The 26419-nt window shown below is 34.9% G+C and overlaps 1 protein-coding gene across 8 annotated transcripts in view; it reads right to left on the bottom strand.

The window, feature by feature from the left end:
* The window catches only part of LOC140444955 (uncharacterized), a 607786-nt gene that overhangs the window by 525399 nt on the left and 55968 nt on the right, over nt 1-26419 (bottom strand). The gene's annotated exons all lie outside the window — the stretch shown is intronic.

Genomic DNA, 26419 nt, shown 5'->3' with positions numbered 1-26419 from the left:
TACCCATCCCTAATAGGATACTTAAAGAAGAGTACAGGCCCTCGTCGGACCTCGAATATTCTTTATAGTGCTTTGTCTCCCCCACCAGAAGAGACTCCCCCGTAAGGTCCCTTTATAGTATCTTCTCCCCTGAAGAGTCTCATTCAACATAAAGGATAAGAAAAGATTGATTTTCTGTGGTTTCCGGTTTCCCAATCTCATTGCACTGCGATACCTGTAGGCACAGCTAAAGAAAGCTTAACTCGAGCTTCCGGAAGAACGTCCTCGAGGAGTCCAAGCAACACCGTCGTCTTCTTCTGAACCTTTGTGTTATTTTCCTCGCGGTTTATACAAAATTAGTTCCCCAATCCAATCCAAATTGGGATCGCATTACTTGAAGAGGCTAATTAAAAAACCTAGAGCACGGATTCTCGTCACACTTCTAACATCTTAAACATTTCTTCCAATTCCAGAGAAAAGTTGACGTCGACAGCAGTCAACGCCAGTCCAGTTCTAGATGTTTTTTGGCACACTTATAGCCCTTTCTGGTTATACGGCTCCATCTCGAGTCTACCCAGAATCCCCAGTGTTTACTGCTATCCTCCTTTCCTCCCTTTTATTGCTTATTTCGAATTTAGTTATTTGTGACATAGTACTTATTTATTACCAACTCGATGACACTTCTCAAAATAATTTGCAGAGACATTTCAAATCTGGAAAATAACTCAAGGAAATAAAAATTATCCCGTCGAAGATCACGCAGTCCCTAGATCCGGCCAGCATTTTACAAGTTTTTACGTATTATAGATTATAAGACAGTTTATGTATATATATATATATATATATATATATATATATATATATATATATATATATATAGAAGAGAAATTTAATCTTTGCAGATAAGTTAAATAGTAAACTCTTAAATATTGGGGAAATCTGCAATCTAATGAGTATCAATTGTTTCGCCGAACGTTTTCGCCAAAGAGAATTAATTTGGCTTCTTCAGGGCTGAAAGAGAAAATAAATTATAATTAGCTACCATATATTATCTATTAAAAACATTATTGATCTTACCGTACTTAAAATTGTAGAGTTAGAATGTTAAAAAACTTAGCTAGTAACAACATAGTGGTGTTTTTTTTGTTACTATGTGCAATGTGTACTATGTATATTACCCAAGGTTAATCGAAAAACCCAATGTAACTACATTTAAAAGGAGGTAATTCTTTGAATTGTCGGCAATAACTAAATTTTTGATTGTTAGAAAGTTTAAAGGTGAGGTTCTGTTTTACCAGAGCGCATGTGCTGACAATTCAAGTAGTTCTTTTGAATCTTTATGTCGTTAAGGTTCATTGGTAAAACCGAATGAAGTTAAATCCCAGTATAGGGAAATATTTTAGATTTTCTTTTTTAATTATATTGTATTGTTCGTGTATTATTATAATAATATCTTATTGAGATGTATCTAAGAAAAGCAAGGGAATGTTATATTTTTTAGTTAATGAAAATTAATTATTACAGTAGGTTAGTTGTTAATGGATATATCAGTCAAGTTAGTTATCTATGATGTTGTATTGTTCTTGGTATCTGATTTAAGTAAGAAGTGGTATATATCGCTTAGATTCTTAATGTCACTCTTAACATTGATGGAGAAATCGTTAAGGAAAATATAAGAAATTTCAATAAACTCTCTTTTAGATTTATTGTTCTCACGGTGGAGAATTGTAGTGTTGGTATAGTCCATGAGATGACCAGTGGAATGGACATGTTTATCTAATGTACAGCGGTCAGGGTGAAGTCTAGAATGACTTTTGTGTAGTGTAATACCTGATTTCAATAATTGAGATGTTTGGCCGATGTAGGAATTGATGCAAGACAGGCATGGAATGTTGTAGACAATGTTACTAAGCCTATCCATGGGCGTCTTATCTTTTATCTTAGAATAAAGATTATTAATTGTTGTAAATTACATTAAAAAAACCAAAAGACTACTGCAAAAACAAAAAACGAAAGCTTTTCGTAGAAAAATTGAAATAAATACATTTAAAGGATGAAAGGGGGTAGAGAAGTGAGAATAGCTGAAGATAAAAGTGACGAGGTGGATAATCAAATTCAAATTAAAAAAACTTATTGTGGAGAATTTTACAGTAACTGTTATACTAAAATAAAAATTCAGATTTAATTTTTTTCACAAATAGCTTAAAACCGAATAGTGTTTTACATTGATCCAAACTCGAAACATTTCAAGGAACTTCCCGGGATAATCTAAACTGGAACAAATGTGAAGCAAACAGAAACGAAACCAGCCAAGAGTTTCATTTATTTAAAATGTTCCTGATTTATTACAGGCACTTTTACAGGAAAACCTTGTATTTCAAAACATTTGGAAACGGCTTGAGGGATTCAAAATATCTTCTTCAAACTAAAAGAAATGTTTCATATTTTATGACAGCGTTATGTTCCATTCTACTAAGATAAATTTTCAGTTGATAGAACAAATATCGTTGTTTAATGTTTTAAGTAATTTCTGCGAAACATGATAAGATATTTCTCTGAGTTTGTAACCTACTAAATTGAATTTAGTAATTTTTTTAGGTTTTTTTTTAAATCATATTATAACGTTTAAATTTTCTTATATGTTAAAACGTTTGACGAAATTGTATTATCCCGTTAATCGTCTGTTTTAGAAATAATTTTTTTATCGCTCTGACTACATAATGTGTTCATATATTCCTATGAACACTTCTATGCACATTTCTCTCTTAAACTACTTCACTCAAGTATTATGCTCACATAATCCGTCTATATCCCGCTAGATTTAACTAGCTTTCCCTACAATTAAAAGTTAAAATGTTCATATTTTCTCCACTTTTTTTCAATTAGCTTTGATTGAAATTATAAAAGAAATAGCAAGGCCTAATTTCAGTTAATCCTTAGCTGTCTGTTGAAAATGGTTTATGATGTTTATATTCATAGCCAATATCTCGTGTTGTTTAGTTGTGATGGAACCTGCATTTTATGTGGTAAGATTTATCAACCTAACGGTCATTTATTCGATAAATGGAAAGGTTTCTTTATTTTCTAATAGGGTTTCACTCAATTGCGACCCGTTCCATTCAAAGCCAGGATACGGCCCTGTGTTATTTCGTCGAAGACGATGGTTCTTTTGGCGATTAGAAAAAGGCCACACCGAAATGCTGCCCTGTTTTTCGCCGTGTCAGACATGTGTCTGACCGTGTCAGTGTTAGTTTTATTGACTATCTGTGCCAAGATCTGGCTATCCGCTTTATGGAAGATTTTGCGAAAAGATCCTGGTTTGCGTGCTTACAAAATCCAACTCGTGCAGGAATGAAGCTACACGATCATCTAGCAATGCGTAGATGCGGTGAATGGGCCCAAAAAGAGATTGCCGTTGATCCCGATTTTCATAACCGACTTTTGGTAGCTCATTTGGTAGCTGATAGCGAAGCTCACTTTTGGTTGAATGGCTAGTCAACAAATAAAACGTATAAAAATAAAAAGTGTATGTTGAGAAACCATTACATCTAGAAAAACTAACCGTTTGGTGTGCTTTACGGGCTGGTGGAATCATTGGCTTGTACTTCTTCAAAAACTGGCCAGAACGTTAGAGTCAATGGTGATCGTTCTTTCTTCTTCAAGTGCCCTCTCCGCTACGGAGTTTAGCAATTAGCATTACTATTCGTATCTTTGAAGCTGTTGCTCTAAATAATTGGTTAGATGTGCACTGGAACTAGTCTCTTAAATTGCGCAGCCAAGATATACGTCGTCTCCCCAAGCTTCGTTTGCCCTGAATATTTCCTTGGATAATTAACTGGAGCAATCGGTACTTTTTCCCTCTCATCACATGACCAAGATATTTCAACTTTCTTCTCTTGATGGTGATCAACAGCTACCGTTCTTTGTTCATTCTTCGAAGAATTACACTATTTGTTATTTTGTCTCTCCAAGGTATTTTCAAAATTCTTCTGTATATCCACATTTCGAATGCCTCTAGTTTATCGGTATTGCTCTTGTTTAAAGTCCAAGTCTCTACTCCGTACAGCAGTATCGAGAAGGTGTAGCATCTAACCAATCTCATTTTCAGGTTTAAGTTAATGTCATGACTTCCCAGAATGTCCTTCATATTAACAAAATCAGCTCGAGCCTTTACAATTCTAGTTTTTATGTCTTCTGTGATGTCATTGTTGTTATTAACGCTTGTTCCCAAATATTTATATTTGTGCACTCGTTCGATTTCGCTATTGTGAATGTACAGGTTTGCATTCAATCTTTGTTTTTTTGAAATAATCATGAATTTCATCTTCTTGACGTTCATTGTTATCCCTTTCTCTTCACTAGCTGTGACTACCTTGTTTAAAATGGCTTGCAGGTCTTCTACTGTCTCCGCCATTAAAACCGTATTATCTGCGTATCTAATATTATTAATTGGTTGGCCGTTAACTTTTATCCCTATCTCTTCTTCCTCCAATGCTTTCTTCATAATTTCTTCCGAATAGAGATTAAATAGCATTGGTGACAGCACACATCCTTTAACATAACTCCTTTTTTAATTTTAATTTCATTTGTTGTGCTATTTTCGATGCGTGTGACTGCCTTCTGATTATAATACAGAGTAGATATTATTCTTATATCGTGAGTGTCTAACTGTTTAGCTTCCAAGATCTCTAAAAGTTGGTCATGCTTGACGTTATCAAACGCCTTGTTGTAATCAATGAAACAAGCAAATACATCTTAATTCACCTCCAAACACCTCTGTGTCAAAATTTTAAAGGCAAATAATGCTTCGCGAGTTCCATATCCCTCACGGAATCCAAACAGAGTTTCTCAATCTTCTTTCAATTTTCTGTAAATTCTATTGTGAATTATTTTGAGGAATATTTTTAAGGTATGGCTCATCAGACTGATCGTGCGATGATCACTGCACTGCTTAGCATGTGCCTTCTTGGAAAGAGGGACAAAGGTTGATCTTAGCCATTCTTCAGGAATTATACTGTTTTCATAAATCTTGTTAAATAAGTCTACTATCAAATGGATTCGATGATCGTTATAGAGCCATAATTACTGACTTTTTCATTTCTCAATTGAACAACCATAATGTGCAGGAGCTGTGATTTCAACAAGGCGGAGCCACATGTCACACAGTTCGTGCCAAAAGTGATTTATTAAAGGAAACGTTTGGTAACTGCATAGTTTCAAGTTTCGGACCCGTGAAGTGGGCTCCAAGATCGTGCGATTTAACACCGTTAGACTATTTTCTGTTGGGGTATGTGAGGTAGGTAGTCTACGCCGATAAGCCTGAAACGATTGATCACTTGCAGGACAGCATTTGCCGTGTTATTGCCGGTCATAAATGTTGGAAAAAGACCTTCAGATGGCACTACTTCAGAGCCAGTCGTTGCAGTCATGTCAGAATTAATCTTTAAATTATAATAAAGTAAAGTTCGTGTGACCTTCTGGCTAAGGTCTAGTGTTAACGTTTTCAGGTCGCGCAAGCGCCCCTAACATGACTTAACGACTACTTTATCAGCCGGGACCGACGGCTATACGTGCCCTCCGAAGCACGGTGACAGCTCAGTTAAATTAGAAATTGAAAATTTTGTCGGTGCCGGGATTTGAACCCGAGCCCTCCAGCTTGTTAAGCCAGTAACATAGCCACTGAGCTACGGCTGCCACTTTAAATTATAATGCCAAAAGGTTATCTTCCTAATAAAGGCAATTTCGTGTCAATTTTAAAAAAACATCTTTTTTTTTATTCCATTTCAAAGTCCTATACCTATAAAAAACGCCCTTTATGCCTCCTTCAAATATTAGTTTTGTTGTTTTTTAATGGTTTATAATAGTAACAGAAAAATATTTTTATTAGTGCCTACTGACTAAAGAACCTAAAAAAAATCGGTTTAACATATTCACTACTAGGGCTTCTTACTTAAAGTAGATGTCTAGTTTATTTAATTAGGACAAATCTTGTGAGGAAACGCGTACAAATAGTGATTACAAGCAAAAGTAGAAATCTCAGCAGTCATAAAAACCATTACGGCGTTGAATATGCTGTTTGAACGTTTTGTTAGAGTTTATGAACATTATTTTGGCACTACAGAAAAGTTTTCATACTTAATGTCATGTATTAAATATAACTATTTTTGTTAGGAATAAGCCACAATTTTATTATCTATTAAGTTTATTTTTGACATTTCGATTTTCACTTCGGAAATCGTTTTCAAAATACAAAAATTAATAAAATTGTTATTGATCTCAAAATATAAAAGATTGTGAAGAAGAGGAAATCAAAACGTCAAATAAACCTATTTTAAAGTAAAATTTCCAACAAAAATAGTAAATTGCACTAACATGTCACAAGTAAATAGCTTCAGAAAAATATATCAAGGGTTCGAAAAAAAGTAAATGTGGTACTAAAAAAGTAATAATATAATTTTATTTAAATAAAATTTAAAATCAAAAACTACGTAATAAAACCCTGAAATTAGTATTTCCACCACCAGAGAAAAAACCCAGTACCTTCTGCTCGTTTACATATATAGACAAGATATCAACAAAAATACTCAAATACATAAAAAAGAAAGGAATAGCACTAGCTTTTAGAACAAACAACAACTTGGACAAATATATTAAGAACAACAAGAGCCATAAGAAAAACCACTTACACAGTGATGTATACAAACTTAAATGTTGCGACTGTCCAAAAACTTACATCGGTCAAACTGGTAGAACTTTTAACAAACGTATAGCAGATCACAAACGGGTTTTCAATAATAGAAAAACAGATTCTACGTATGCATTTCACCTTATTGCCAATTTTAAATTTTTCACATTCAAAATAAAGGCCTTAAGTTATCTTTATTAAAATATATGGAAATTAACAAATTAAAAAATACAGACATAATTCTGAATGACCAACTTCTCCCCTCTCAACTTATTCAGTTGAAGACTATAAAGTCTAAACACATGCCAAACATTGATCCTCTCCTCTCTGAGCAGGAGTTATACAATCAAAACCATCCGAGGCCAAAACTTCAGAGCCCAAAATATCATTAAAACTACCTGCTCATCCTTTGACAATGTATTCATCAATTGATCTCCCAAACATAAACTCTCCTTCCTACCCACTAAATAGCTCGCTTCGAGCTCTGCTACGGACAGGGAGGGATCGGTTTTCTGTGATTTCCCGAACCCTTTGCACAATTATTATACCTGTCGATAGTGAGGATACAGCTACAGCTGCCCTTTCCGCGATTCACATCATTTTATCTACTTCTTCTCTCTCTTTATAAGCAATTCTGATTGTTCATTGGCGGATTAATACCTCTATAGAAGGTTGTCACTCCATCATTTGCGCGGTCGTCCGGTACTTCTTCTGTCGATTGGAAACTTATCTCTTGCTAGTTTAACGACACCGGTCTCCTCCATTCGGCTTATCTGGTTATTCCATTCTTTTTTTCTATTTTGTGTCCATTCATTTATGCACTGTACGTTACATTTTCTTCTAATGTCTTCACTTCTCTTTCGATCTCTCAGCGTATTTCCTGTAATTCTTCTCAGTACTCTCATCTCTGCCGTTTCCAGTAGCCTTTGCGTTATGGCGGTGTCGGGTTTTGTTTCTGAGGCATGTGTCATTATTGGTCTTACACTGTCTTTATAAATTCTTGACTTCATCTCAGTGTTCACGTGTCTGTTTCGCCATAAAGTGTTATTAAGGCATCCTGCCAGTCTATTTGCTTTTTGTACTTGATCTCTCACTTCTTTGTACAGGTCTCCATAGCTAGACAGTGTAATTTCCAGGTATTTTACTTCCATTACTTGTTCAATACTGATGACATCAATTTCTATTTTACATCTGGTTGGTTCTTTGCTGACTACTATTGTTTTAGTTTTCTGAGATGAGATTGTCATATTAAATTCTTTTGCTCTTATGTTAAATCTGTGGACCACTCTTTGCAGACTATATTCATCTTGGGCTATCAATATTGCGTCGTCTGCATAACAGAGTATTTTTATTTTTTTGTTTTCCATTCTGTATCCTCTTTCTTTGTTAATGCTTTTCATTATTTCATCCATGATCAAATTGAAGAGCACGGTGCTCAATGAATCCCCTTGTCTTATTCTGCTGCCTATTTCTATAGGTTCTGTAAGTTCTCTATCTATTCTGACTTCCATTTTGTTATTTTGGTAGATATTTTCGATAGTTTTTATAATATTTAGAGGAATTTCTCTATTATACAGAAGATGGATTATATCTTTGAGGCTTACTCTGTCAAACGCTTTCTTTAGGTAAATCAGACACAGAAATGCTATACAGAAATTCTGCTAGACGCAGAATGTCTATTATACTCTAGTGATTTCTCAGTAATTTATTTTATAACGAATATTGCATCTATACACGATCTTCCACTACAGAAACTCTGTTATTCATCTGCTAAACTTATCCTCTGAATTATTAGCACTTGTAAAATTTTAGTTGTAAGTTTTAGTGTAGTATTTAACAAGTTTATACCTCTGTAGTTTTCTGGCTGTTTTTTATCTCCTTTTTTGAATAATAGAATTAGTTTGCTCGTTCTCCATTCTTCCGGTATTTTATTGGGTTTTATAATTTTATTAATTAATGTTGTTAATTGTTCTGTCATTGCTGCTCCACAATATTTTAGTAATTCGTTTGGTATCTCGTCTTTACCTGCTGCTTTTCTGTGCTTCAGCTTTTCAAGTATTTTCCGAACTTCCTGTGTTTCTGGTTCTAACGTCGTTTGTTCTTCCTCTTCATAGAGCTGTTTTAGGTAGTTAATCCACGTATCCTTTTCTATGTATTTTGGTTCTATTAGTTCCTTTACCTCCGTTCTTTGACCTCTTATGAAGTGCCATATTTCCTTTTGCACGTCATTTTGTACATTTATTGATTAAATTCATTCATAATTCAGAACTATATATATTTTGTACTAATAATTTCTGAAACATCCGACTACAGTCACCGACGCGAACCACCAGTGAGACATAACCCAACAACGCAATGCCGACATCCAAATCAAAACAAACCACGTCCTAACCCTATAACGCCGAATTTTTAATGTATTCAAAAAAAAAAAATTTTTTTGTTTCTTATTACTTATTTTGCTATTATTAATTTACAGATTAAAAAAAAACAGTTTTTTTTTAAATATTAGGTGTTTTTTTGAAACGTTACGAAATCGTCACAAAAGTCCTTTGTTTAGAAATAACTCATGATTTAAATTTTGAAAAGTTTTGATTTTTTGCTTAATTTTACATACATAGTAATGCACAATATCGATAGAAAAGACATAATAAATTTGAAAAACATCAATTTATTATAAACTAAATACAAAAATAGAAGTTATTATGTAGTGTGGAAATGTATAAAACAGTTCTTTTCCTTTGTAATGCACAGGTGTACTTTACATTTGGTGCACATATATACTGGAGCACTTCTACAATTGATATTTTTACACCTACCCCTATCTGTGACCATGGGCAAGTGATCAAGCCCATCTAGACGTATGTCTGCTACCGGAATACTTTTAGTGGCTGGACCTAGCTTCTTCTTTTTTGAAAATTCTGCATCTGTGCTGGTTTTTGATGGACGACCCCTTTTTGATTGTTGGGTTCTTTTCCCTTCCAATAGCAGTGCCTCTGCAATGCTCATTTTGAATTCTTGGAGATTAACTATGTTTTTTTTTAGGTACCTGTAAGGATTCGCAGTCTCTTCTGTAAATGAGCCAAGAGTTTACCACAGTAACATCTAAAAAGTGAAAAAACAATTTGTGATAGAACTTTTTAGATCTAATATGAATTCTGTAAAGAGCAATTAATGCATCCATTAGGTCCACTCCACCCATAAATTGGTTATAGGTTTTGACAATAGCTGGACAGGTAATTGTAATATTCTGTTTAGTCTTTTTGTCATATCGCTCGCATGTTTCAGTAGGTTCTGCAGACGAAAATGTTGATAGAAATTGACTACCCGATTATCAGCCCATTTTACTGCTCTGACTTCAATATTATCTACTAGAGTCGAGACTTCTTGGAAGGATCCTTTACCTTTTTTTAGTAAATCTTTATCCTTGTTTAGAGGAACTCCCGATAAGCGATTTATCCTTACTGTTCCAAGGCAATAAATTTTCTTTTTTGCCAAATGCACCATCAGAGCTAGAGAGGTAAACCAATTATCGAAATATAGGAGATGATTTGCACCTACAGGAATATGAGTGGCTAATTGCAGTACCACATTGGAACTAGCTCCTAAATCTGGTTCTCCAGTTACTGGTTGGATTTTTTCAGAATATATAAAAAAATCATACATAATTCCTTTCTCATCACAAAGAGCAAATAATTTGTAGCCCCATTTGTGTGGCTTGCTGGGTATATATTGTTTAATGCTAGATCTGCCTTTGAATGGTACTATCTGTTCATCAATACATAACATTTGAGGCATTGGAATTTCTCTAAATTTCGCCTGTAAATGATTTATCAATGGCCTTATTTTGAATAGTTTGTCATATGTGGTATTATCTTCTGGTATTGTCGAATTATCGTTAAAATGGATTTTGGATTTTATTTCTTCCCACCGATCCCTGGTCATTACTTCCGATACAATTGGACAGTTTAACTTAGTTTTCCAATACAATCTTGAGTTGGATAGCTTTACCATGGACATTGCCAATAAGGACCCTAAAAATTGTTCCAATTCAGGAATTGACAATGACAGACTTTTATTGGGATTTTCTTGAATGGCATACAAGTTTGACTGCTCAACTATGTGAGTCAGAATATCTTCCGAAAAAAAATTTCTAAAATATTCCACAGGTCGCTTTACAACTCCAGACGGCTCTAGTTGACCTAACCATATAGGAAGTGGTTTAGCAGAATCTTCAGTTGACACATGTCGCCAAAGTGGATAGGTTTTACGACTCTTTGATTTTAATGTTTCTGGTGCAGCTACTGTTTCTCCACTGGCTTCACTTTCTTTAGTACTATCGTCAGATTCATCTATAATAAAAAAGAGTACCTATAAATGAGTCATTTCAAACTATAATACAAAGAGGCAAAGCAGTCAATACAAATGACTAGAAAATTATAAAAAGAACTATAAAAATAATTACCCAAATCCTCGAAATTAATATCAGAACCATCTACAGTATCTGTACTACTCTCATCCATTAAGGGAAGACGTTTTTTGCCATAAAACGCTGCACAATCCATAATTATTTTGATCAATCTAAAAAAATCCAAAAGACGAGAGTGACGTTTTCGTAACGCTTAAAATTTTCAATAAAAATACAGAAAAATAATTAATTTTAGCACATATTACCTTCGCCAAACGATAATCGTCCTTCTAGAAGTATGTAAAAAAAAATCCAACGTTCATATGCTGCTTGATTCCAATTTATAACAATAAACACTCCACAGTACACTATAACCTAACTTTTCATTAGTGCACTGTCAAACAGAAACATCTCACGTGAATGTGCCGCGCGAACGTAATCAAAACGGGTTTGCTATATTTTCACTGAAATGTAACGATACCGATCCCGTCGGCGTAGCCGTCCTACATGGGTTATTTTGTGCATAAGACCAGTGTTTATCAAACGTTACGAAAACGTCACGCTCAGCGTTATAGGGCTAAAGAGGTGTCACACCTAAAACAGGACAACAAAATCAGCCAAAAGAAAAGACAACCAACCGAAAGAACAACAAAACAACTATGCAAATATTGATCACTTGAGAAAGGCACTCTGCCGAAACAGCTGTAGTAGTAGTAAATTATAATAAATTTTGTGGAAGTTTTGAAAGCAACAGTGTTTTATTGTTAGATAAAAAAATATAAGAATAACTGACCAAATTTTTTATCGGTAATCTTTCCTCTGATTATCAGCAAACTTCCAAATTTATAAAATGCATCTGACAGTAATTCATCAATTGAAAAGTTATCTTTTTTATCATTTTTACAGGCTAGATAAGGACACAGTTTTGCGCAATATAAAAATCCAGTCCATACCCCGTGTTTTCCAACACCAATTATCTGCAGCAGCTAATTAAAATGGCATAAATACAATTTTGAACCTTTTCGCTCGTTTTTGATTGTTCTCAATAAACACGAAATATGTTACAGCGTTTTTTTCCTGCAACGCTCATCCATTCTGGACCCTTGCAATTACCGCCCTTCCTCTGTTAGCCAGTTTTGTTTGTTTTGTAATCCCTTAACAAACAGTCCAACCTCGCGTTATCCCCAAATTGCCTACTTTCATATTTACATCAGGTGCAAATTTAATTTTCGAGGGATTCACTAATGAAGCTGCTTTAATCAAATAAATATCATATATCTACCTACACGTAAAAGGGAAGTCCAGATACGGACGAAATATGGAGATTATCTTGTCTTATTTAAAGCTTGTTTCGTTTTATGGAATACGAAGCACCTCCCGGGTGGTTTTTAGAATAGAAGCGCGTGGGAGTGATTAACAGGAGATCTATGCATTATGAAAATAATGTCAGCATTTGGAAACGGATTGAAGTGAGAAGCAGTATATTTTATATTTTATTTTTATAATAAAATTTTGTATAATTGGTTTCAAATGAGTGTAGAGTAATAAATCATGAAGTGTCATAAAATTTGCCTGAATTTCGGTGTCGTCATGGGCGTAGGCAAATGGACGGATGTCAACTTCGTCGTCAAAAATTGATGTACCTCAAAATATCATATTTTGGATATTTTGTGATAACCAATTTTATTTAATTTTTCGATTAACTTATTCTTCAAACTCGTATTCCATTATATGGTCATTAAAGCTAATTACATTTTTATTTATAAAAACAAATTCACTTCCTTACTGAACGAATAAAAGCATTAGAAGAAACTGATAAGGGTATGACGCACCTCCTAATATTACTAAGAACTAAAATAAATCAACATGAAGACTAATAACGCGTAATGAGGTTTTACTTACACTTTTATTATAATCCCTCTTTTATTTTATTATTATCATTCGACATTCGACATTCGAGTTAGTAATTGTTACTACACCAATTAAACGTACAGTAATATTGTGATATAGAAATAGTGAAAAAGTTATAAAATGGCGACATTTACTCCAAAGAAAAGAGGTGTAAAAAATTCTCCGCTATCTGTTAGTGAAAAAGTTATAATTTTAAATGTATATGATTGCATAAAACACGATCACCCTAGTTTGTCTGTGCAAGAAAGTGTTGAGCGATGTGCCCGAATGACTGGAATTGGACAGTCCACGATTTTTAAATTATTGCGAGAAAGAAAGATATCAGGCCAGTTAAGTCCATGCAAGAGAAAATCAGGAAGACCAATAAAAATCTTAGGTGAAGACACCAAACGTGACATTCGAAGAAAAGTTCATTCGTTTTATTTTAAAAAGGAAATACCCACCCTTGACAAAATACTAATGGAGATAAGCCAAGATAACGATATTCCTTTGATATCCAGAAAACTTTTATGGAAAACTTTAAAAAGTATGAATTTTTCCTGGGAAAAGCACAATCGAAAGGCACTATTACTGGAAAGTGATGAAATCATTTGCTGGAGACGAAAATATTTGAGAACTATAAAACAGTACCGCAGAGAGCACAAGAAAATTTTTTATCTTGATGAGACGTGGATAAACGAAGGTTATATAGTCCAAAAAATGTGGCAAGATAAAAATGTAACAAGTGCTCGCCAAGCTTTCATAGAAGGCCTTTCGACGGGTATTAAAGTGCCTTCGGGAAAAGGGAAGAGGCTTATAATTGCTCACATTGGAAGCGAAGAAGGATTTTTAAAAGAAGGTTTGTTAAGCTTTGAGTCGTGTCGGACGGGAGATTATCATGAGGACATGAATTCGGATGTCTTCGAAGACTACTTCGAGGAAATGTTAAAATTTCTTCCAGCTGATTCGGTCGTGGTTATGGATAATGCAAGCTACCATTCAAGGCGCATAGAGAAGGTACCAACTTCAGCTTGGAGAAAGCAAGAAATTATTAACTGGCTGTCAAATAAAGGTATTCAGTTTGAGACGAATTCAATAAAGAAGGAACTACTAGCCGTAGTAAAACAACATAAATCTCGCTTCATAAAATATGCCGTAGAAGATGTAGCAGAAAAGTATAAAGTAACTGTGCTACGCCTACCGCCATATCATTGCGAATTAAATCCCATAGAACTTATATGGGCACAAGTTAAAGGATATGTTGCAGGGCACAATACCACATTTAAAATGAAAGATGTCAAGGTATTGTTTGATCAAGCCATTATGGAAATCACATCAGAAAACTGGCAAAAAGCAATCCAGCATGTTTTAAAAGAGGAAGATAAAATGTGGGAACTGGACAACTTGGTCGATCAGGTGGTTGACCCTATAATTATAACACCAGGGGATGATGACAGTTCTTCGGATGAAGACTATAGTGATGTAGAATTGTAATAACGTATCCAGTAAAGTTTTTGTAGTTTTTGTGAATAAATTGATTTAAACTCCCCACAAGTGTTTCAATATGTAAAGTTCATTCGTGTGTGTTTGTGAGTATTTCCCGATTTCGGTTCGTATATATTTTATTGTTACATTTTATATTTTTTTAATAACACTGTTCTGCTGTATTACATTTTTATTTCCTTTAATATGATTTTTAAGAATGCATATTCTTTTGTCAATTAACCCACTAGCGCGCCTCTGGCTCAGTGTTTATCTGTCGATAACAATGGACTAATCCCTTAAAACAGGGTGATACCTACCTGCTCTTTATGAAACGACAGAATTTTGCAATGCGGACGGAATTTATTGACGGATTACCCTGTAGCGCTTTTGAATACTTCATGAGATTTTATTACTCTACACTCATTAGAAATAGATTATAGCAGAGAATCGAAAAAAGTTTCATTGCAATTTGTCTAATGCGTCATATTCGAGAATCTTGTGTTTGAAATGACTGAATATCAAAGTCCATTCTCTCCGAAGAGATGTCTATTGCGATCGAAGTCCAAAAATTATAAAACTACCTGGTGTTGATGATGTTCTTCCAGAGTTTATGCTACAAAATGAAAAAAAGTGACCAACTATATTTTTTCTGATATTCATAGCAAAGTTAGAATACTTAATAAAATGAAAAAAATTATAGCAGCACTTAAAACTACAAAATCAGCAAATCTCCTAAAAGCTTTAGGCCAATTTCACAGTTGAATAATTTATAGAAGCCTCTTAATATATTGCTATACAGCAGAATCGCTCATCACCTATTTGAAAGAATCTGCATAGAACAGGATAGGTTCCGTTCCAACCGTAGCTGTATCGAACAAGTCTTACAACATACAATGGAGCCAAGTTTGAAAGAGGGCAAAAAACTTCTGTCTTCATAGATCTATCGGCGCCCACGATACTGTCTAGAGAAAGGGTCTAATCTACAAGATTCTGCACGAAGTTTCATGGTTAAGGACCGTCCTTCTTATAGATAATCAAACAGAATCCAAGTGATTATCTGTGAAGAAACTGAGTAATAGACTTCTCCAGAGCTCAAGATTGAAACCGATTTTGATTAGCCTATATACTGCAAATGTGCTTAACAGGCAATCTGAGAAGTTTGAATATCCAGACTTTTTCCAGACCCAACACAAAAACTTTGAAGAAACTGAACTAACCCTAACAGCTGATCTCGAAGTTCTTGGAAGCTGTATTCGAAAATATAGCCTGCATCCAAATGCACTCCGTCCGGCTCGCGGAGATAAGAATACGGCCGGGGTCAGAAAGGCCTGCCTGTCGTAAGAGGCGACTAATAGGTAGGAATCGGGAGGTGGAGAGCAGTCGCTTGAGGTGTAGGGTTGGTAGAAACGCACACGGTCGCTTCGGCGACACGGTCACCGGTCTACATTCCTAGTATCCGAGACGAGACTCTCGTGGGACCACTCTACTCTCATTCCAAAAGAGCCTGGTGAGGTTGAACGAGCTGGGCCCGTACATACCTCTCCTGACCTTGGTCAGGCGTGGTGTGGGTGCCCCGGCACGTACCCACCGGGAGATCCAAGAGTGGTAGAGGAGAGATCCTCGGTGGCGACCTGTCTACGCGTGAGGTGGAAATTCCTCCGCCTGCCGAACCTATCCGCCCGTGGTGTGGGAATAATGGGTAGGCAAGGTACTCACAACACAGGTACTACGGGGAAGGTGGAGCCCCACGAGACGTTTATGGTTTACGTGGCGTGGCAGCCCCACGAAACGTTTCTGGTATACGTGGCGTGGCACCTTCACTTTGGTGTCGGACTCGTAGGGGCAGAGGTTTCGTTATGGGCGTTTGCCGAAAGGCCAGGTAGCCCAGGGTCCTGCCAAATTTTAAATTTGGAGGGCACAAATGCATTGCAATGCATCCAAATGCAAATATGATAGAGACACGTTGATTTTACTTTTCAACAACAATTAGGAACAAAAATAACTTAATGTAAACTTCTAAAGCCAACGCTTTACCTACAATGGATTCCCGAAGTATCTGAAGGTCACATTAGACAGAACTCTGGCATTCAAAGAACATCTAACAAAACTTACTATTAAAATTGAAACTCGAAGCAATATCCTCCACAAGCAATGTGGTGCTAGATAGGGATCTTCAGCCAAGACATTACGAATGTCTGCACTATTCCGTTCTTGTTTGGTCAAACAGCGTACATGTACAACTAAACAATACTATTAAGTCTATGGTCACTTACTGAGTACCTACCTGTTCTAAGACATATCTCTACATCAAATCTTCGAAGAAAACATGCTCTATAATCAATACATTAATAGAAAAGCATACGAAAAAATTAGCAGTAACCCCTAACTCTCCGTGCATGAAGAATTAAGAGAATTCTTCTTCTTCAAGTTTCGCTCCTATCAAGGACGGTATAGTCAGCATATCTTATGTTATTAAGTGACTCACCGTTTATTATTAGGCCTTCATTGACTTCGGCCAACGATCATTCTGAGATGACTAGAGCGATCGTAGACGGATTGCTCGAGCAGTTTACCACTGAGTGACGTACACGGACATCTCGAGCGGTCTGTTGTTGACTGTTTGAGCGGTCGATTTTTGAGAGCTTTTGAGCTGTCGTATGTTGACTGCTTGCAACTGCTCTTTCTGCGTTCTGCCGCCTTCCATTTTTGATCAGTCGACAACAAATGAACGCAGACTAGGGATGCGATAAAGACATCGAACAACAGTAATCTTGAGTTTTAGTAAATACAATATTAGAATTACTTATTATAAAATTTCACAGAATAATTAAAAGAATTTATTAAGCTACTTCAAATGTAGCTGTAATTCTGCACCAAAAATTTTAAAACAAAACTAACATTTTACATTCTCTTTCAAATTCAAAGTCAAATTTTATAATATAATCCGTGATCGGAGCAGTAGTCACTTACTGTCATTTGCTGTTGCGTGGAGTAAATTTCCGACTTATTTTGTATGATTTAAATGATGACGCACGGGTAAAGAACCATGGACTCAACTGTATTATACTTTTGCTGCAAATTTTTCTAAATCGATAGTCAATGATTTTATTGACGGATCGTGATAAAATTTCTGATGGTTTTAATAATTTGTTTTGTATCCGACAACAATGCATGGTAAGTAGAGTTCGTGTGTTCTTCGCTGTATGATAGTACAATCAAATAAAGCGTTACTGCTAAAATGCTCTGTTTATTATCAAATGCTTAGAAAATATACGAACATAAAACAAACACTGGTTTTAATTTCCACTGTATTGATTTGTCCACTTAACATATCTCTGTAAAAAGTACCTTCATCACAACGAGGAGTTCAAACTGAACTAAGTTACGAGGTGTGTTCAAAAAATTCCCGTAATTTTAGTTTTTGAAAAAATATTTATTTATTCGTCTATATTAATGTTGTCTCCTTTAAAGTAGTCCCTAACAGATATTATGCACGTGTGCCAACGTTTCTGCCAATTCTTGAAACACTTCTCAAAATTGATATTTGGGATAGCCTTTAGTTCTATCAGCTAAGCGCATTTTATGTCATCTATTCTTGTGATACAACGGCCCTTTAGATTTCTTTATTTTTGGAAATAGGAAAAAGTCAAACGGAGCAATGTCTGGTGAATATGGAATCTGGGATATCATTACAGTATTTTTTTTTGGCCGAAAATACACAAACGAGCAATGAAGTGAGAGCTGGAGCATTATCGTGATGCAAAAGTCATGAGTTGTTTTTCCACAAATCTGATCTTTTTTTCGGATTGTTTCACGGCGTTGAACTTGTAGGTAGTACTCTTCATTCGCCCTTTGACCTCGTGGCAACAATTCATGGTGCACTATGCCATTAGAATAGAATAGAAGTATGTTTTATTGTCACTGAAAATTGTACAATTTTATGGACAAAGCTTACAAAAAGTCAAAAAAATAACAATAACAATTTAAAATTTACTAAAATTACATAAGCGGGTAGCGGCTAGGAACTCCCTTGGACAGTCCTACCAGGAAAAGTGAATCAGTCCCTGCCCTGCGCAGATTCCAGAAGTTTCCTGACCCGGGAAACTAGTACCTGCTGAGGGTCCCTTGTACAGGGTCACGGATGAAGACCACAACGGTATCCACGACGGAGAAGAACATCTTCGGTACGGTGTGTATGGCGGAAGTGGCACCACCGATTTTAGGGTTAGTATAAAATTAAATGTAGCGTGTGATCCAGAGTGGACGGCTACAAACAGCGTCTGATCCAGAATGGGCGGCTGATAACTAACTCACCAACTCGCCTGGCAAGCGTGGTGTTTTAACTGCCATTACCTCCCCCCCCCCACTTTTATCATGGCGAATAATAAAACAAAAGGAAATAGTCCCCAGGTGGGTAAGAAAATCAAATCAAATGATAATTGCAATATAAATTTTTCTACAAAATTTATACCGAATGTACTTAATAATACATACGGTAACAACAATTTCTTTCATTTTCCAACCAAATCAAATACTTAAAACATAATTCTTGGTAAACAAAACGTTTCATTCCACGTTATGTTTTGTTTGCTAAAAGTGAGGATTTATATTTTGGCATAATCTCTCAAGCTACGACAACTGAAAACTCGAAGTTACTCCTACACGAAGCAACGGGAAAGTCAAAACCTGTTTAAAATTCACTCTGATATTTATAAGCTATGCCTCCATAACTCAAAGGAAAGTTTAAGACAACATCTGACGGCTTTTCTTCTCTCGGCTTTCCCGCTTTGCCTAATTTTTCCGCCGTTCTTTCATTTTTCATGAATTTGTGTTTTAGAAAGTGTGATAAGGGTCAATAAATATAACCGGGATTGGGATTCGTTTGAGTAAGGTGGTAAATAATTTACAAGTTCCAACGTTTTGGGATATTTAAATATCGGTATGAACGCAAAATATCCGAAGGGACCGACTCTAAAATGTTTTAAAAATGAACTAAATGTGCACGTCAGAAAAGTTTTCAATAAATAATCTAGGATTTTAAAATAGCAGCAATCAATTATATTACAATATTAAGCACTGAGTATATTGTCCATTATTGGGCTTTATTTCATCCAAATTTTACTTTATTCAAATTATAGTACGAACCCTAGCAACTATATTGAGAACTGTTGTTGTTTTATAAAGAATATTTATGTTTCTCACTCCTATTCAATATTTATTCCGAGGAAATATTTAATAAATGTATGGAAAATGCAAATGAGGGCATAAAAATAAACGGCGAGTTAACAAACAATATAAGATATGCCGACGACACGGTGATCCTTGCCAGTACCATAGATGAATTACAACAGGTAATGGAAAGAGTTTATTCAGTTAGTGAGGAATACGGCCTGAGCCTCAACTTCAAGAAGACAAAGTGGATGCTGAGAAGCAAAAAGCAACAACCTGCTCGACAATTACGGATAAGTAACATACTGATTGACCATGTAGAATCTTATGTGTACCTTGGCACCAACGTAAATGCAAAATGGGAACAGGCCACAGAAATTAAGGCGAGAATAGAACGAGCTAGAGCAGCATTTACCAATATGTAAAAGCTCCTCATAAGCAAGGATTTATCTCTTCCCCTAAAACTACGTCTATTTAAATGCTACATTTTTACGATCTTATTATATAGTATGGAGGGCTGGACGCTGACAGAGACGCTCACGATAAAACTAGAAGCATCCGAAATGTGGGTGTACCGACGCATTCTTCGTATATCCTGGACCGAACATGTCACCAACATAGAGGTACTCCAAAGAATCGGAAAGGAGAAAGAAATCGTGAGCATAATCAAACAAAGAAAGCTTGAATATCTAGGCCACATATTGAGACACGATAAGTACGGTCTACTGCAGTTGATTGTCCAGGGGAAAGTAGACAGTAAGCGAGGGCCAGGCAGGAGAAGACACTCGTGGCTCCAAAATCTGCGGAAGTGGTTCGGGCTCACATCGGTCGAACTATTCAGAAGCGCCGCAAACAAAATCAGAATTGCCATGTTGATAGCCAACGTTCGCAACGGACAGGGCACTTAAAGTAGAAGAATCGTTCTGGGAATTCTATCAGAGTATTCACCTGAGAATAACTCGACTGACCCTAGGGTATTGACTGAAGTCCAACCGCTTCTGCTAGAGTGTTAATCTAGTAGCAGCTCCCGATCTTAGATTGTGAATCTGAGACCAAATTGTACCGTGACTAAGTGTTAATTAGCCACTTCCCGCTCCTTGCCGGATCGATTGTTGATCAATCTGTCCACCTTTAGCTCAGATTCTTTTTCATCCTAGGTGTGTGTGTATACTAACGCATTGTATTTGTTTATTTTTTTGTTATTTATTTATTTAGAACATATGTATTTTTATTTAAATTAAACCTCTGTTTTACTGAGAGTTGTATCTAACAGAGCTACCCGTTACAGGCTGTTGAAATCCTTTTTTTGTAGATTTGATCATGTTGTAGGCTGCTCCAGCTTCTTGAAAGATTTAATTTTTGTATGCTTTGCACTTTTAACATCCAACCATTGTTTTGATTTGCCTTATTTGGAATCATTTCCGTTGGGACTTCGAGAAGTTCTTTATCTTCTTTATTATCTAAAGGAGGAAGCTGTTCTTTCATAACGATGTTGTGCAATGCAACACAGAAATATATGTTTCCAGCTTTAACAGGGCTGTAATGTAAAACCCCGTGCTTGTGAAAACAACGAAAGCGGGATTTCAAAATTCTGAAAGCTTTCCCGTCACATTCCTGGCTGCAATATGAGCATGGTTGAATCTTCCTTCTCGGGCATTTTCTCCAGTATTTGAAACAGGAGTCAATAGCCATGGTTGTAATGGATAACCCGAATCTCCAATTAAATACACATTTTTAATTTCATATGCCACAAATTGTTTTCCCAGAAATCAATTCACCACACTTAACTCCCAAATCTCTGAATCGTATGTGGAAGCAAGCATTACAATTTAAAAATATAGAATTGGCATCACAAATTGCTTGCAAATTTATACTTTAAAATTCTTAAAATCTGTTAAAGTAGGCCAGGTCTGATCGGATCATCAGCAAAAGGTGCTTAATTGCAATATGTGTGCAATCAGTAGCCCTAATTACACCATTCTGTCCACCAAATCTCATAAGTCATAACAAATTTCCAAAATTCATTTTATCAAATACAAGCATAAGGCCAAAAGTTAGGTTAATTTGCATTAACTGACAGATTTTCAGGATATGACAGAACCGTAAATAACAATTTATGTAATTTTCTGCTGTGGCTTGAATACAAATTGTTTTAAGAACTGTAATCTGATGTACTTTTTCTGAATTTTACACTTGTATCTAATAATTTACGTAAACAATACATCATAGACTCATCTCATTAAACTGAGAAATGAGATGAAGTAAAAGAAATCAACGGAAAGCTCAAGAATACGAAAAATCAAATTAACAATATAGCTAACATAGATGAAGAGTTAAATGGTATAAATACAAATAAAAAAGAAGTGAATAAGAAATATCTAACCAAAGCACACAAGAAAAAAGAAAGTGTGGATGGCACAGGAGAAATTGATGGACCAAAGGCGAGAAGTCAAAAACCACACAGCAAAGTACAAAAAAGTAAACAAAAGCTACATCGGTATACAAAAGGACAGATATTCAAAAATATTCACGGATCTAAACAATAAACTACACTGTTGTGTACATTATTGTGTACATTTTTGTCACTGTACATTTTTTTAATGATATTATATTTGGGGTTTCCTATAACCTCTCTTAATTATTTTTTATTTAAATAAATTTATTAGATATAATAATCAGTTTTATTTTTAATGAATTTAAATATTATAATAAACCGTATTATATTTACTGCATCATTGTTGTCTCCGTTACATTTTGAAATCATTCTAATCATCTTTGCAATCTAAACTTTCTTAAAGCAAGATAGCTTGACAAGACACGTTGAAGGTATATATTAAAAAACTTACACGACTGACGTGGATGCTGCAGAACCGCCGCATATTCGTCTACTCCATCTTTGTCAGAGAAAATTACTTGGTTGTTAGACGTGTGGAGAACTTGACATTTAATTGACGCATTCCAAAAGGAAACATGCATATAAGTAGACGCAGTATACATAGGTTAAAAAAATCAAACGAACACTTAACAATGGACACAATGCCGAAACATTTAGGAGAAATTACTTCAAAAATTTAAAGAATACAACATGACAACACCATTTTATTAAATTTATATAATATTTAAATATAATATAACATATTTCTTATAAAATTATTAAGTTCTCAATACAGAAGGTCGATTAAGTTAGATAAAAATAGAAAATATAAATATATTTTTAATGCTTTTAATAGTATAATAAAATGTAGATAATCCACAGATGTTACATTTAATTATTAACACAGAATCTTAGAAATTGTAACGAAAATATTTTGCCTACCTCAGGGTAAGAATATGGGGTAGAAAATTGGGGACTGAAACTATGGGGGCGAAGATAGGACAAGCAAAATAAACGCTACTATGCGAACGGTACTCAGGGGGTTGTTGGAGAGCTGGGGTCGTGGATAAGTTGAAATAAATGGCAAGGGGATTGAGATTGGGGCAACTACAAAAATATGAAATAAAGGGATACTTACATAAATCTCCTGGACAAAATGAATAAAATTGACAGACAAGAAATACCTCTAGCTATTTCAAAAGGACGCCGCTTCGAGAATACTTCCTGCTGGAGGAAAGAAGGGTTCTACTTTCCTAAAAAATAAACACACAAAAAAGGTTAGGAGATTTTCTAAAATAAAAACAAAAATGGATCAGAGAAACAAATCAAAACGTTTATTTTTGTCTCATACAAACAGTTATCAACACATAAATGGCATAAAAAATATACTATATAAATAGTTGCCAAATACAGAATAAAAAACTTACATGTGTCCGTTTACAAACTTCGTTTACAAAGGGGTTGGAGATACTACAAAACTTACAAATGTTATCTCACAGAGATTAACCTTTTTTTAAACAAACAAAACAAATGAATATCGAAAAGAACAAAGCTAGCTGTCATATGTTAACATTACATAAAAAAACAATTAAAATGACAGCTGTTAAACCATAAAATTTACAATTTATTATTTATTACAAATCCTTTAAATTTTAATGAAAGCAATTATTGTTTTAGCAAAAAAATGTCTGTCTTTACTTTAAAATTAAAATGTTAATTGTTACCTGATTTCACTGTTTAGCACTTAACGTTCAAAAAAAAACTTGTTAACATCTATGGGACTGGAGCTGCAAAGGACATAACTCTCAACTTGAATAAAAATAAACCATTTCCATACGTAGGCAGGAACGATTGGAACAGAAACTTGATGGAGGAAATCAAGCTGTCGACGGGGACATTTTATATAAACATTTTCCAAATTTCATCAGTGCCGGTGTACTGCACAAATCTTATGGGTGATTACTCTGATCTAAACTGCCACATTGCACAGAGTATCATCACCTTAACCGGTCTTAAGATATTACACAAAAAAAATTGAATCGACTCGCGATTCAAAATCTCTTCTGTCTGCTCTGCTTGGGGCTTAAATGTCGACCCTTGATGCCTTACATTTTACAAATTTCAACGCAAAATAAATTTCCCTTTACGTCTCACAGCTAGTTTTTGCCTACAAACTTAAAACAAACAATCTACCCTTTTTTGACCTCGTTCTTAGCAACGAACCGACAAAAAACTTCTTGAGTATTTACTTTTAAATTGGTTAACTGGAAATTTTTTACCTCACAATACATACAGAGAATAGGGGAATATTAATGTAAATAAAGACAAAAAAATATTCTCAGTTAATACGTCTTAGAAAAAACGTATACCTGACTTGCAATATTATATTAGGGGACTCAACTACTTTTAAATATTCCAGTTAATTGCGTTTTAACGACAAAAGACAAAAACAGCTGAATACCAAAACTTGATATTTAGAATCTCAACTTAAAATGCCATAATATATTGATCGTTTTAAAATTCATTTGCAAACAGAAAAACGAAAATATTCCACCAAATTTAAAACGCTACAAAATAACTTCAAGATATTCATCAATACAACATATTGATAAAAATACGTGGACTTGCATTATAAAAACGCATATACTCGGTCTTGTGTGATCAGCGTAAATAATATACAGGGTGTAACAAAAAGGTAGGTCATAAATTAAATCACGTATTCTGGGACCAAAAATAGTTCGTACAGCCCTTTGAAGTTATAAAATGAAAAGCGATTCTTTCCAATATATCGAAAACTGTTAGAGATTTTATATTATCAATTATTGTGCATTTAAGATTATTAAGAAAAACTAAATTTTCTATTACAGTGGTGTACACGTTTTCAAAAATGGTAGACATGCATTTAATTCTGGGTAAGTTTGAGCAGGCTAAATTAGGGTTTTAGATAATTATTCATATTCATATACAACATAATCCAATTTGTGGCATCATGTAAAGACGCTCCAATTGACAACTAACATGCGAGTTTTTTTTGTAGCAAGATCAAAGCGCAATTGTGTTTTCGAAGCAGTTGGTAGATATTGGAAATGGTAAAGTCGCTATTGATACCTAGACCTTCTTCTTCTTCATTCTTGTATGTAGGCTTTAAAGCCTGTTCTTCTTCAATATTAGCCTTCTAAATTGTTTAAATTATCGCACCATCTTTTTCTTGGTCTGCCAATACTTTCTCGTCCATTTGGTGACTAACTCGTGCTATTCGTACTATCCTATCCTCTGCCTCTCTACTAATGTGTTCGTTCCACTCCTGTTTCCATTTTGTCACCCATCCACACCCAAGACATACTTCTATATTGCATGCTCTTCTTGTGTTTTCGCTTATCTCCCTATCCAACAGACTTTTCCCTGATATCCGTCGAAGTATTTTCATCTTTGTTGTTTCTTGTAGTCGTCTCGGTTTAGATGTGTCAGGTCTTGTCTCCGCCGTAATATAGGTCTAATTGCTGCTTTATAGATTCTTGTTTTTGTGTCTTGTCTTAGGTGTTTGTTCCTCCAGATTGTGTCATTAAAAGATCCCGCCGCTTTACTTGCTTTTAAGCTTTGTTGTACTTCTTCTTCAACATCTCCGTAACTAGTTATATCCATTCCCAGATATCTAAACCTTGCTTCCTGCTTTATTATTTTCCCATCAATTTCGATTTTACATCGTGGTGGGTATTTAGATGTTGTGTGTTGTTGTGTTTCTTGGCTGTTGTATTGATGATTGTGTTAATCTTTAGAGCTCGTCTTCTGTCTCAGCGATTAATGCGGCGTCGTCTGCATAACATAATATTTGGATTTATTTGTTCCCCATTCTATAACCACTCGACCTGATTCATTTTATTACCCAGAGATTTCTGTTGCTTTACATACTCGAAAGAGAAGCTTATTGAACTTTAAAACATTATTTAATTTTAAGACGGTTCGTAGTTTGGCAGGTCAGCTTGCAATTTAATAAAATCACAAACATTTTTCCGAAATAATACGAAAACTAAGAAAACAGAAAGTAAAAAAACGGAAAATTCAGAAATTTACACGTTTAATACAGGTAATTTGAATTTATGTTAGTGTGCAAGTTATCAATAAATTAAAGAAAACCCACAACTTGAGATAAATTTATCTCTCCTAAATGTGTTTACCACCCATCCATAAAAAGTGGTAAACATGTTTAAATAATTTAGTTGACAAAAACAGAGAGGTATTGTGATTTAAGTAGAAATTTTGTTCAAAGTATATATTTCATAAAGTGTTTTCATCAAATATATGAGTCATAAACTATTAACTAGAATAAATTCTATTTCCACTCAGTGTGACGTGGAAAGTTAAATTATTTTCCTTGCACTGATACATCAATTAAGCAAGAGTTTAATGAAACAACATTATTATTGATTTCGTT

The sequence above is a fragment of the Diabrotica undecimpunctata genome, chromosome 7, assembly GCF_040954645.1.
Source record: "Diabrotica undecimpunctata isolate CICGRU chromosome 7, icDiaUnde3, whole genome shotgun sequence".
NCBI classification, from domain to species: Eukaryota; Metazoa; Arthropoda; class Insecta; order Coleoptera; family Chrysomelidae; genus Diabrotica; species Diabrotica undecimpunctata.
This window is presented reverse-complemented; position numbering and strand designations above follow the sequence as displayed.